This window comes from Meleagris gallopavo, chromosome 13 (genome assembly GCF_905368555.1).
Source record: "Meleagris gallopavo chromosome 13, MGAL_WU_HG_1.1, whole genome shotgun sequence".
Lineage (NCBI taxonomy): Eukaryota > Metazoa > Chordata > Aves > Galliformes > Phasianidae > Meleagris > Meleagris gallopavo.
Window position 1 is genome coordinate 14,628,076 of NC_139416.1, and position 15,407 is coordinate 14,643,482.

At 39.0% G+C, this 15,407-nt stretch overlaps 1 long non-coding RNA gene across 2 annotated transcripts in view; it reads right to left on the reverse strand.

Moving 5' to 3' along the window:
- Positions 1–2,031: 2,031 nt before the first annotated feature.
- The window catches only part of LOC146543499 (uncharacterized), a 45,041-nt gene continuing 31,665 nt past the window's right edge, over positions 2,032–15,407 (reverse strand). For both annotated transcript variants that reach the window (XR_014886060.1, XR_014886059.1), the window contains 2 exons: positions 3,814–3,881; positions 2,032–3,637 (listed from right to left, as the gene is read on the reverse strand). This is a non-coding gene — a long non-coding RNA (uncharacterized LOC146543499). The remainder of the gene's footprint in view (positions 3,638–3,813; positions 3,882–15,407) is intronic.

Here is a 15,407-nt window from a genome sequence, read left to right on the forward strand (position 1 = left end):
AATTTTCAGCTTTTACTGTGAGAAAAGGGACCTGCTCTCATGCCTAAGTATCCCAGTATCCCTGACATGGAGATTCCAAACTCCCAAAGAAAAGAAAAAGCACTATGGCAGAGTTCCAATTATCTCCAGAGGCAAAATCTACAGCATTTCCTGCACCTCAGTTTTGTCATAGCACCACAACAATGGTTTCAGCCGAACACAGGATGTTTGTGAAGGTTTAAAGAGGGCAACCGAGTTCCATCAGCCTCAATGCCATCTTCATTAAGCTTAACTAAACCCTGAATTTATTTTTAAATTTGCTGATGAGTCTGTCCCACATCTATCCATGCATCAGCTACTTCACTGGACTCCAGCCAGTCTGTGATCATTTAGCCTAATCACAAACAAACAAGCAGAACTGAATCATAATCACCCTAACCACCATTACAACCATCCTATCCTCGATGTGAGGTTTGGGAGTGTGACAACAATAATGTCCACAGATGTCTACTTATTCCTAATCTTATAATTTAAACTGATCACCTGAGTAAAATTACACAAGAACACATTGTACTTGCAGGATGGAAGGCACACTCAGCAGATCTGTGAATTATAATAGCACATCCTGGACAAATTGCCCATCAATGAGACTTGTAACATTACACTTCTTACTACAGCCCATAATTGAATTCACACTTTGAAAAAACATTGCCAGTTACCTACTGCACACAAAACCTCGTGTAATCACTAGCTGTTTTAATAGTTCTCCTGTTCATAAAAACTAATTAACTCAGAACATTAGGACTGCCTTCTTCAAACAGGTTGAAGATCAGTTCTTTTAATTTATCCCTCAACTATTTGGTGGTATATTCCAAATGCAGACTATTCATATATAACAAAATCCATACTGGTTTCATAACAGCCAATCTGCAGAACAATTCTGAATATGGGACACAGTAAAACTAAGAGAATATATCACTACTGTGATTCACTGATCTTAACACACAAAGTAAAATGCAAGTATCAGTTGGAAGTCATATGTCTACTTGGCCTCTGGCACACACCAGAGTGTGTGTACTTTGTACACATGGCTGTGTAACTCCGTGCTAGGTTTCTGCACCAGCATTTTCCCAAGCCATTCAAAAAATATATATATATTTATAAGTGTTCTGTTTCCAAGTCTGTCCTTAATCAGTCCTGTGATGCCTTCACAGCAGGCTCTCACTCTCAGCCTTCTATTAAAGCTATAATTAATTCTGCTGCTCTAAATGTTCTATGGCTATAATTTATTTATGGGTCCAACATTTTCTTCTTATCTGGGATTAAATTTTCAGCTCTTCAGTTTTCCCTAAATCTTCTCCTGATCATTCTCAATACATATGGCTACTACATTTAGCATTTTTATCTGTGTGACACCTTCAGAAAAGGCTGCTGGTACAGTATTTTGTAGTCAAGTGCGTTGTGATAGTATCAGCCAGAGTAAAGGTCTGTAACAGTTATTTGCTCTGAAAGGCTGACTCACTGATATCATTTGCCTTTCCTCCTTCAAGCTCATCCTGAACACACTAGTATTACTATTATCATCAGACGCCACTCATTTTCATTAGTCTCTTCTCTAGAGAAAACAATGTTAAAAGTGTACATTATGCTTTCTTGATCTTCTTAAGCAAGTGAATACCAGGTTCTCAAATTAAAAAAAAAAAAAAAGAAAGAAAGAAAATCAGTAAACAATCACTGTGATGTGATATACTTTTTTTTAGATGCTATGTAAACAAACAAATCACAGTAAGTGAATTAACATGGTACATAAAGCCAACAAAGCTCAAACAAGCCTTCCAGCAAGCTCCACACACAACCCAACAAAGCACTGCAGCTGATCTCTCTGCTAACCAGGATGCTCACAGGGACATAATCCCCTCAGATCATCTACCAACAAAATGAACCTTTCCTTTTTCTTTTCTAAGATTAATTAGTCTCTAGTGCAAAATAAGTATTTTTGAGATTAACATATCTAATGATGTGAGGATGGAAACCATATATTTCTCAGGCATTTGTTCTGCAGCCACTGTTCACGTGCAAGATAGCATGATTGGGGTAGGTGTGAACAAAAAAGCCAGCTTTCCTCTCTCAGTTCTGTTGCTGCCATGCTGTGTGAAGTAGTGCATTTTATTTCAGCTTGGTCATTTATGTAGTGTCTAGCACAATTTTGGCTGGAGTAACAACTCTTATAATAAAGGTCTTATTATCTGAATAAAATGCTACAGTCCGTCTAGAAAATGCTGCTTATATCCTGCATTTCTCTGACAGGTCCAGTAATGCTGATGTATTACTACCTGGTCAGAGCAAGTTGACACTAGAAACCTTAAACTATCCCAACTGAAGACAAAAAGCAAGGAACTTACATTATAACTTGATTATTTTTTAACAGTAGGTATTATGCAACTCCATCTGAAGCATCTGCTTACAAGTGTCTCTTGCATCCGCACATATTTCCTCTGTTTGATGCTGGAGAATGACATCTCCTTTGGTATTCCATCCTACTTAAGATCTACCCATCCAGAACACTTGTATAAGCTTAGCTTGTGTTTCAAGAGTGGTGAGCAGAGATCTGGTATGCGAGTGCCTGGCTGTCAGTATACCTCTCATCCTCACCAGCTTACATCTGCTGAAGAAATGATCCTCTGTGTCTTTACACATTATGTCAGGGCACAACTGACAATATTATGAGAACCACGTATGTACTGTAACAAGAGTTATGTTTGCTGATCATATGTTAAGAAAACAGGAAAAGTCTCTTGATTCAGGTTCAAGTGTGTAGGCAAACCAAAACCTATTCCTAACTGTCAAGAAACCATGCTACAAGCAGTCTGCCACACTAACAAAACCATGGAACGCCACAATGATCTAGAGTCTCCTTTCCAGGTTTATGTCACATTTATTCTCTCAGCTCAGAAACACATTTGGTTCACAGAAAAAACAAGGAATGGCTCTAAATGAGTCATTCATACCTCATCCAAATTGTGCCGTTCTGCAGTGCACCGCAATACTTCTTTTTCCTAAGCCACTCCATTCAACTCAGAGCCTGTTTTAGTCACAGCCCTGAGACAAATGTTTTCCTCCATGAGAGCAGAACCCTGGAGCACATTTGCATATTCAATCCAAGCAGACGTTTCCATGATGAGAGAACCACAGTGAAGAAGTGGGAGTAGGAGGCGGGCGTCAAACAAAACCCAAGAGCTATCTTGAAAGCATATTGAGGACAGGAAATGGAGTTGGCTGTACCTCAGCTGTGAGACCTTGCTGATGATGGGGTGAGAAGGAAATTAAACGACAGCATCAGGAGGAAAGGAGCATGGTACTGGGACCCAAAATTAAATGAAATTATTGGAAATTCCATTAACTGAATGGGATCAGGAAATCAACCTGACGAGGGCATAGCAGTCTCTGAAGAATCAGGGACAAGGCTGATTTAGCTAACAAGCCAGGGAAAAGTGCTCCAAGACAAATCCAAAAGAGAACAGGCAGAGCAGTAAGAGTTCGTGGATGCCTGTGTGTACCGCAAGCACTGCGATCAATGAAAATATGGCATGCTTGAAACGCTCCATCACTTGGAGTGATCAAGGTGAGAGTCCCGTGCTTCTTACTTCAGAAAGACAAACTAATTTAAAAAAAAAAGAGAGAGAATACAAATAAACATTGGCTTCAAACAAATAAGTCCATTCACAGTTTTAGAAAGGAAAGCATATCCAGAGATAAAAAAGACCCCAACTTCAGCCTTGTTTTAGCAAGTTTTAGGCAATTGCACTGATTTCCAGATACTTATAGCGTTTGTACCTGAATGTCCTGCCAGGTTCTCCCAACAGAATCTCATTCCGACTCCAATACTTGAGGGAGGTGAACTTCTATGGAACAGAAGGGAAAAAGGAAAACAGAAATAAATTTTAGGCATTTATTTCAGCCTTACTTGTTATTTAAATGCATGTGATTGAAACTCCTCAAATCAATTCAAGTAGCAAGAAAATGATACTTCTGATTAGAAAACTAAATCAAAATACAATTAAAATAATTAAATGTGAAAACATGTATTAACTGTTGTTATTTTTTACATTGAGAAAATTAACCTGAGAATTAGTGTATGCAGCCATTCAAAATGCATAATTTCTCCAAGTCAGGAATGTCAAAAATAATCTCCCTACGCATTCAGATACACAGACTCTTACATAAATCACTGAAGATTTCCCCCTGAGGGAAGTGAGGATGAGTTGCCAATTTCTTTCTGTAGGCTTGCAAGAAAACTCAAAACTAATTTTGTCAAATCGTAAGATCAAGGGATGTTTTGAAAATGTAGAGTGTTTTGCTCTGCTCCCTCCACTTGTGACAGGAGACTCCCAGAGAATGAAAGTTAGATAAATAGTTCTATCTGAAATAATTACTAAACCCAAACCCTACTGACATTATAACCACCGGTGACAACTAAATCATGTAATTTTGTTGTTGACACTGAGTGACAGATACACAGTCTGAAACAGGAACTAGATTACCTAGTGAAACATCAAACAGGTTCTATTTCATACTCCTATTGTAAGAAAAGCCAAACTATTTTAGCTAGCAAATTTTAAAGGACTTATTTTTGGGACGCAGAGTAACACATGTTAACAGGCAGTCCAAGAGCAGCCAACATGCCAAAGAACAGCAGAAGAATGGAATTTATCCTATTGCACCACTAAGAGAGGAACAAGCACTCTGCAAGGACTCCAGAAAAAATGCCATTGAACTTTCAAACAAATGTGCTCTGACTGCATTGCAATCCTCCATGATTACTTTCCATAAATATTGTATCAAGCACTGGAACACTGAATTTTAAAGGAATGTTCCACAATTTCTGAAGAAAGCAAATTATGAATTTTTAATTTAAGTATCTGCACCAGAAACAAGTCTTTGTAAGCTTATGGTCTTCCAATCAGATAGATATTTGGTGTGATCCATGAGTACAAGTAATACAACTATAACTTTAAACGCTAAATACAAAGAACGAACTCTGATGAACATCAGACGAATAATAAATTAGACATGGCTTACATTTTTTTCTGGCACTAAAATAATAAAATTAAAACTTTAATAACACAGTATTTTTAAAATCTTTTTCAGAAGAAAAAAACAGAATTGAAATTCTATTCTCCAATGTCAACCACATTGAGCAATTTATGCAGCTCCAACCCACTCCACCTCCTACTTACAACAAGAGAAGTTGAGCCAGCTGATTCAAGTCAGCTGACTGAACAGATGAGGATCCAGCTGATAGAGCTCCTGGAGAAACAAAAGAACTGCAGCTCCTTAGCTGAATCCAGTAATAAGGATTTTTTGTATTCTGTTGAGCTACAAACAGTGTCCAAACTTCACCTAATAAATCCCACTAAGTCATAGGCGTACATGATAGCAAGTGTAACATTTTTTTCCAGTTTTGAGTGCTGTAAGTATTTTCACTACAGAAAATTATTGTTTCTCACACTACAAAAGTATATATTAGCCAGATGTTGTTTAGTAATCCCCAAACAATTCACATTACCTTAGAACAAGCAGAAGTTTCAGCTGAAGAAGATTTTAATAAAGAATGCTAGGCATCTAAAAACAGAGAGCTATTATAAAAGCATCAATGAGGCACTGAAGACAGTCATAACTAATTAAGAAATTAATTAAGAGAACGGGAGTGCAGAGTATGTTAGAGGGCTATCTACCACCAAAAAAAAAGATCAAAAATCACAGTGATAAAATATGTGGAAAATTAAGGACAGAATGAGAGGGGAAATTAATTACCTGCACACCAGTAGTCTCAAACGCAGCCCATTCTTCAAGTCTGGCCTCCTACAGGGGCTGTTAAGTTAGACAGTAGCTTTTACACGTTCTAGTGATTAGAATTTACATGTATTGCCAGTGGCTGGACAGGTATGAATCAGTGCATCAATGCAATGAAAACCTCACATTCTGCCAGGCTTCAAGAGTATTTAAGATTTCAGGACAGACGTCACATGCTTCTAGCTTAAAGCTTTCATGACCTTTGCTAAATCTCATCTTTCTTTCTCTTCTGAGAAGACACCCATGAAAACATCAACCATTTCTTTCATAAACAGAAAATGTATAATACCTGCTTACCATTGCCACACGTCTTTTTTCACTATCACTCTTACACAAATAAATGAATCATCTTCCTCAATCACCTACAGTGAATAGCCTGAAAAAATGTTTGCTAAGAGCTACAGTAATCAGAGCTATTTCATGCTAATATTTCATGCTCTGATTATCTTCTTTTTTCCAATGCATTACCTTTAAAAAATATAACCTGTCCAACAATGCTATTTACAGTTCATTTCTGTCCTGTGAATGTTCTGTGCTTGTTCGTGATACTGCTCTTTATTTCATTGGTTGATGACACTATCATCTGTCACCTCATCTGTCATTTACATCTCATTAATATCAACTGTGCCCTCAGGAATGGGTTTTCTCATCAGAAGATGGCCCAGAGGGCCTGCAAATATAAGAAATATCAAAAAGCAGTACCAAAAATAATAGACATCACACCTCTTTCCTCAGACCCCACAGGTGCTCCTGTGAATAATTACAGTGCATTCACATTGTTCTACTCACTCAGGTTTAGGGAGTTTGTATTTAACAATCACACTGCTTGCACTAGAAAGCTGATAACTAGCAGAGCAATAAGGTGGTGCTGACTGCAAACTACCACTTCCACAGGATTTCGCCTTCCATGCAGCAGCAGCTACTCCTGACAAGGCTCAGTGATTTGGGCTGGGAGGGAAGTATTCAGACAGAACCACCAGGGCTGCTTCTTAGGGCTTCACCTCCCAAGAAAAGCAGGCTGGCTTGAGATGTAGGCAAATTCTTACCAGGCCAGTAAAAATAGTCAGAAATGCCATTTCTTTGAATACCTTGCACACATTTTTCATTTTGCAAACCATGAAAGTCTCTACATTGCTTTACAGTGACGCTCTTTGGAAATAAACCCTTCCAACCAGACCATTACTGCAGTTCTGTGAATCCCATCCATTGGAAAAAGTATAAGGCAGAATCATCAGCCCCACTTAAGCCTCATGGCCAATATCTGATAGGTTGAACACTGTAAGTTTTTCTGCAGAACTTAGCTAACTTTCATGTAGATAAAAGCTTTGGGTTTTGATTCCCTGTATGACTTTGGAAGCCAACGGTTTATGAAAATGTAAAAGCTTTGCAGCCTGCCAGGTTGTCATATTCACATGCTTTTGAATGTATTCTGCCGTGCAGCAATTGATCAGCATTTTCAGCTCCATTTTTCTCCCAGTCTTTATTGTTGAGAAACACAGACCACAGATGATTTTCTGTTTCTCCATTTCTTAATAGAAGCAAATAATTCTTGCCTTCTTAGTCAATCACCAATTACCTTTTCTGTGATTAAAAAACTCATTTATCATATATAGGTCGAATGTCAGGAAAAAGTTCTTCACCAAGAGGGTGCGCAGGCTCTGAAACAGGCTTCCCAGGGCAGCAGTCATAGCACCAAGCTGCTGGAGTTCAAGAAGCATCTGGACAATACTCTCAGATGTACAGTCTGATGTTTTGGAGGTCCTGTGTGGAGCCAGGAGTTGGATTCAATGGTCCAACTTGGAATATTCTAGGGTTCTATGATATATTAAAAGCTCCATTCCATTTCTTTGCACTCACATTGTTACAAATTACATGTTCAGGTTCAATATATGGACATTTTCATAGTTCTGAAACTGTTTACGGATCCTTTGTAGCAGGTCCTGCCTTTCCTAAGGCAACTCATTACCCAGCGAATGCCCACAAACATGGCATTTGTGGGCTATTTTGAAAATCCTAGCTGTAACTGCAAAATCTCACGTTATTATCAAGGCTACTGAAATGCCACTCATTTCAAGTTGGACAGTGCTGCACTCACTATGGCCACATAATAAACCAACTTTCAAACTACGTATACACTTGGTTCATTTACTTGCAATTATGTTTGGGAAAATATCTCTGGCTGTTTAGTCACTTGCCTCTACAACTGAGAGAATCCTGCAATGATTCACACGTATCAGCAGTCTGTATCGACATCTGCCTAACTGCATAATGATGTACTTACATCCCATTTTACTGCAAATAGCGTCTACCAGATTTTCCAAGAGATACGTATTTCATGCATCCTCCACTACTTTACCTTCAGCCCCAAAATCTCTATCCAAATTTCACCCATCAGTGCCTGATGTTTTTAAATATCACATTAGCACCTAGCAGGCCTCATCTTTTCCACCTCGGTGGCCATATATCTCATTGTACCATTCCAGTTTATCCACGAGGCCAATACCTCCCATACTGCAACACTGAGAGGCCCGCTCATCCAGATAAACCTGGTCAGCACTGTCACAGCTTTGACAACAGACGACTGTACCTGTCACATTAGATAAGCTATCCCCTTTGCTTCACATTAAACAGCGAAGCAATACATGGATGTCATCTGTCACACGAGAAGCCTTGGTGAAAAGACAGCTCTATCAAACACAAAAACTACGGAGAGCAGAAAAAGCCTAGCGACAGGGTGATTTGTTTTTTTAACATTTAAAAGATTCCCCTTCTCAATGAAAATGAATTGCAAGGCAAAATCACACATATCAATACACACAAAATCACCTTACTAAGAGGTAGCCTGTTCTTATCCTTGATCTTTATCAGCCATCTTGTTTTCATCAGAAATGCTCTTAATATAATGAGAAATTCCAAAAAAGCCAAGGAATTAGATACAAATCTTTCACCAACTGACAGGCTGTGCTCCTTGCATTATTTTTAACAGAAAAGGTAATGACAAGGGTTTAAAAGACTGTCAGCATAACCAAAGGGACCGGTGCACTCTCCAAAATGTGAGCAGTCTTCATGTTAAGTCCATCTAGATTCACCTTGAAGAAAAGGAATTGTGTGCAGGTTTGTGATATTTTATCTGCACAGATTGATGTGAATGGTCTATACGTAAATTGTCATCAGGTTGCAGCCAGGATCCTATTACTGTAGTCTCTGGGAACACAGGAGCTCTTCCAGCAAAAATAACTGCAGCAAATGCCAGAAATCAACAGGCAGAGACAGTAAACAGGCCAGAAAGGAACAGGAAAAGGCAACCAGGGTGGCAAACATCTTGTGAAATGATTATTTGTACAGCAGTGTCAAGTCATCTCTCTATCTTCACTGATTTAACTTTGGCTTTGTTTTAATAATTAAAAACTGATTCTGGCACGATATATCAAGATGACTGTAGAACCCCAAATGAGGTGTTAAAACCACTCTGGTGTCCAAGCAGCAGAGAACTTGGGGTACATTTTCCAAACAAGAGACTTTTCTATATGAAGTCAGCTTGTCTACCAGGAAATCTATTACTGTGAAGAGTCACATCAGGGAAGATTACAGCCAAATACTAAGGGCAGTGATTAGTAAGCTCTGATGGCACTGTTCTCTTTGTTGCAAGGGCGGAAAACAAGTTCTCATAAAGCAAAACCTGTTCAGGTCTCAACATTGCTAAGCATTTTTTCAGAACCACTGAATTTGAGTTCCATCTGCAGCCCATAGTTGACCCCAGCTCAGCTTTCTAAACAAGAGCTGGAAGGTAAGGGCAAGATCTCTCAATTTATGACTGATCCACAAACGTGATCAACTTCATCACTGCCTCATGCTTCACGATCCTATGAGAACTTACAGCCCAGAGGTGCAAGAGAGGTTAGTTAGAGCATGTCAGAACTGCTATTTTCCCTCTCTCTGCCCCTATCACTGAAAATGTATTTTTTGTTGGGAAAAAAAAAAAAAAGCAAGCTGCCAAACAATTTCCTTAAACTTAATCAATTTAATCATGTGGACTGGAATTATTTTACTGTGCTAAAATCTTAAAATTTTGGATTAACTGAAATACACTGTTGTCCAACTCAAGAGTAGGGAACACAGAAGCAGCTGCTTCTCTCAGCAACGTTATCCTGCTCTGCTAATCCATACCCTACCACAGTGCTCATTGCTTCGCAATGGCTTAAGGCAAAATCAGCCAATATCACTGTTCTTCAAAATGGGACATTTCTACAAATACCCGAATCGTGCATGGATATCATGACTTCAGGTCTGCTAATGGCCTTCAGTTGTGCGAGGGGAGGGGTTCAGGTTGGATATTAGGAAATGTTTCTTCTGAGAAAGAGTGGTAATGTGTTGGCACAGGGGTCCCAGGGAGGTGGTGGATTCAGTCCCTAGAAGTTTGCAAGAAATGTGGAGATGTCAAACTGAGGGACATGGTCAGTGGAGACAGTGGGGTGGGTTGGACTAAATGATCTTAAAGATCTTTTCCAACCTCAATGATTACATAATTACAAGGTAGATGCTAATAATTGTGCTCACAGGTACATGCAGTAGAAAACTAGATCCAGATGATGGAATTTAAAATTAAAGGTGAGCATCTGAACAAGAGTAGTATTTTGCTTTGACTTGTTATTTTGTTTAATTTTAAGAGATTTCTGTCCCCTACTGTAAATTAGGTATGTTTTGGGATGTATCTGTGATTATAGTTATTACTATATTACCTGCTCTTCTGGAGAACTGTCAGATTTAATCAGTTTGTACTTACCTGTCCTAGAGAAAGAAATTCTATGTCAGGCCAAAGTCCTAATATTGCTTAAATACTAAAAAGCAGGTGCAGCATTTCAAATCAAAGGCGACTAAGAGACACTGTACAAAGCATATTACGAACATTTCAAAGCTGGGACTTCTGCTACTTCCCTCTCATTATTTTCTTTCATTATTTTACTTCAGTGTTGCTAAAAAGTCAGTCTATATTGGTAATTACTGCTTAACATCTCAGGATCTCCGTAATTTTTTTTCTTTTTTTGCTCCTTTGTTTATGAATTGGGGTAACCAGTTGCTTTTTGAAAGAATGGTTTCATTTGTAAATATGAATTACACATAAATCTTACACGGAAGGAGAAGAATTAGTCATAAAAACAATTTGTGTGTTTAAGCACAGAAAAATGTGAAGGTTGGGAGGCCAAGAGAGATACAAAGCTGCCATAGCTAGTGGAATCAGCAAAAATAACGCCGTAGTGGAAAAAAATGCTAAGCCAGGTTCATAGCCAGTAGAGGGAGCAAGGAAAGGCCCTTAGTACCCAGAGTGGAATAAAGATAAATTAAAACAGCTGCATCCCTTTTTACCACTTTTCTCATGTCTTCACCTCTCTGTTGAAAATGACACATTTGGATTCCTGATACACATCGTTCATTTCCACCAGAACACAGGCATATTAAATGCAATGATGTATCTTTAAATGTTCTACGCTTTCTATCAGAGACCAATAGGATTTCTAAACTTCAGAGAGAAAATGGAGAGTGCTGCACAGACATGGAAGAACTTCGTGCAGTGCACTTCAGTCTTCATTTCAGACACAAAAGCTCTCTCTGCATGATTCAGCCACAAGGAGAATGCATGCACTGACCTTTGGCTCATGCTTCTCCCAGAACATTACTTCTAGATGATCACGCTGAACCATGTGACCAAGACTGATGCTGCAATGTAATGACTAATATTGGATTAGCAATGGGCTAAAATGTTGCTGATATTCATCAAATATGACATCAGAAAACTCGAAGCATTATTCAGACAAGAATATATATGACTGAAGACATTACTGGACAACTTAATATCACATTATTTTCTAAGCAAACAGACTAGATCAAACAGAGGAGTAGGAAAACCCAGCCACATCTCTTTCATTGGAAGTTGCCTTGCTTAAACAACTCTGAAAATCTGACCCAGAGCTTGGCTTCCCTGCTCTTCAGCTACAAAAATCACATAGGTAACTTCATCCAAGTGAATAATCTGACGTCTGAACGGGCTGGTATTTCAGAATGGTGCAATCAGCACTTTCTGCAAACAGAATGCAGGACTGGCTTTAGGCAAGTTTTACACACTCCTTTTTTCACCATAAACAAAACATTTGTTACAGAACATCTTAATTTTTATCTAGACCATTAGAGAAGCCCCAGTAGTTCATAGGATCATAGAATGGTTTGGGCTGGAAAGCACCTTTAAGTTCATCCAGTTCCAACCCACCTGCTATCGGCAGAGACACCTCCCTCTGGTTCCTGGTTGTCAAAGCCCCATTCAGCCTGGCCTTGAAAACCTCCAGGGTGGGAGCATCCACAAGTTGTAGTTTGACAGCTGCTTTACCCTGGCTAGTTGAAGTTCTAACGTTTTTCTGTGAGAGTGCAGGCACTCCTCAAAGTTCTCCAGTTCTGTTCTGAAAACAGATGTTTGTCTAATGCTTCCAGAAAGCTATGTTCACATTCATTACCCTACAGATTCACAAAGAGTATTTGAAACATACCATAATGTTCAGGACAGCATCACTTGACTCATCCTTTTGAAGGACTTTGATCAATGTTAGCTCTCTCACAATGCATTGGCTACAGCGAGACACAGACCAGGATTTTTTTTTGGCAACTATTATCTTGTAAACAATTCTGAAGTGCGTCTAGAATCAAGGAAATGTCAGTCTATTCATGAGCGGGCTGTTAACGGAAAAGGCTGAAATTAATAAAACCCAACCCTGTGTAAACTGACCGTATTCTTCTCTAACCTCTGGAATGCCAGAAGGAATAGAAGCAGGCATTTTAAATGCCTGTAACTTGGTTATAAGTGCACTTAAGACAAAAATGATTTATTGAAGCTTGCATCATGCGCTATTATTTTCCACTATGATACAGAATCGTGGCTGTTTGGTTCATAACAGTGATATGCAAACATCTTCTGTCCCGAGCATTTGCTCTGTGGCAAAGAATACAGAGCACATTATGTTCTCAACTCTCGAAGCAATGACAGAGGACTATTCTACTGGCTGAGCAGGAAAGAAAGGAAGAAATCTATCAGTTGCTTGTATCTGTAGAGCCTTCCAGCTGCACGCTCTGGATTGCAAGTGCTGCCTGATCTACCTGACTTACCTTGAATGCAGAAGTACTTCACTTAGCCCTTGCTCTTTCTTAGCATTACTTCCTTTGTTTTTCTCCTGAATATTACCCTAAAATCTTGTAAAAATATTTTGCAGTGCTGTGAAGCAGTGATAAAAGTCAATTGTAAGGGATTACTCAGCAAACAGGTCTGATTTTTTTTTTCCCCAAATTCAGTGATTATAATGGTTCTGGTGTTTTTCCCCTTTGCAAAGTGTTCCTAAGAGATAGGGATATGTGTGCCTTACCAATGTTCTTTATCTTAAAATAGCATTAGTAACACACAATATAGCAGTTGCTTTGGTAACTGATTTTTCCCCTTTTAAAGGCTGAGTAAATAGTTGTGTAACACACATGTAAATCATCAGCACGCACACGACTGTTTGGGGTCTGAAGCAATATTTATACCATAATTTTTCTTCTGTTTTTCCATGCATATGCATAAATGTTGAGGTATGATACGCTTACTAAGTAAGTAACTTTAGTCAACATGGCATGTTGTGATTAAAGGAGGTTATTTGAAAAAGTGTGACTGAGCAGAAACTGCAGAACTAACAGGTGTTGTGGGAAATAAAACTTCAGATGGTTTCACTCTACTGCTAACCTTCACCTTAACAAGAGTCCCAGCTGAACAGGAATTTGGGGAATTAAATAATTACATCAAGCATATTTTGAGCTGAACACAGTAGCAGAATCCAGGCCTGTTGCTTTATGATTCCGGAACAAAGCAACAAAAAGAACAAATCACCTTAACCTGTGCAAAACTGTTAATACCTGGCCCACGTTTCACATCCACACGCAGACTGCTCAACTTTCAGAGCAGTCACAGCCCTTAGCAGTGCCACCCTGCCTTGCATTGGCCTTAGGGGACGCCTGCACCATACCACCCCAAGGAAGCAGATGGATGCCCCTCCAACCACAATAAATGGAGGGAGAGACCAAGCAAGGGCTAAGTAATGCCAATTGACTTCATCACCAAAGTCCAACCAATCTCAGAGAAAGAATGAAGCAGTGTGTAACTCCTGGCAAAAGGGAACGTAGGACACTAAGTAACAACGTTGGCACTCAAAATGAGCTGGTTGCTGACCTACAAGTGTAGTTTTACTTCTGTATGGGCATTCTTTGATGTAATTCAGAAAAAGTGATAAATAAATTATAAAATAATAAAAAGTCGCTGCATTACACCTAGAAACAAGATCATCTCTGCCCCCTAAAATGAATGCAAACACATTTGATCTCAACTATTACCATTACATCTCTCCAGCTACTTCCTCAAAATAAAATACAATATAGAGCATTAAAATGACATGTTTGTATAGCAAGGATTTAATTAACGATCAGATGATAATAATTTAACTATGAAGCATAGAACTAAAATCCTTTTGTTACAAATTGTAAAGGGTACGTTAGCACAGACCTACATCAGGAGTGTTCCACACTATCACATCTGTGAATTAAGAGCAGATTACAGCAAAAGAATCGTATTCTTACGCCTGCTCCTGAATGGCTGAGCTACCATCCGAATGCAGTGAATGCTGCCTGACAGCACCAGAAAACAACCAGAAAGCGTAAATATTTTCTAAGAAGTGATTTTTAAAACCAGATGCAACGGCTACCCAAATCAACCAAACAATTCCCATTCATTTTGGTATTACGTCATAAAAAAAATAGGTTGCATGGGAAAGTGGTGTCCTGTCCCGAGCACTTTAAGAACTTAAGGACAGCGGGTCATGCAGCAGTTTTAGTCTTCAGAGTGTCAGAGATCTTTCAAGAGACACAAGATGGGAAAAAAAACAATGTGGATCAGACATGAAATCAAACTTAAAGATATCTCTATAAATCACCTGTCTTATCAAAGTCATCAGTAAACCGGACATCGGGAGTAGCTGTTACAGCTGACAGGAGTGACTTCTAAATCCAGAAAATTTTTAATCCTTCTGCATCGATTAATGCTAAGAATTGATTTTTTCTCAACCTCTGAGAAATATTGCCCACTTCCTCTCCGATGGGTGACATGTCAAAATGAAGTGTCATGGGTTACTGTCTCCATGTGCATAATCAGACGCTGTCAGACATCAGCCTTCCCACGGTCGCTTTAGATGAAAAATGCAAATTGGTTTTCAATGTGTTTAATTTGCTACTTACATGTCCATACTTGCACCTTGGTCTGCACAGGAACTTAAAGAGAGTTTTATTTACTCCCATCAATTATTTCCGTATGTGTGACAGCGCAGAGACCTAATCTTTTTTAATTGGATTCACACTTCCAGGTATCTCTAACAAGGATTTTGCTGCTTCCAAACAGCTGTATCATATGATCTGATGTCCAGCAGGCCCTGGGCTCATTGCATGTGATTGTCATGTTTCCTCTCCTCCTGTTTCTAACATTCCGCACTAATTTAGAACATGCAGTGTCATTA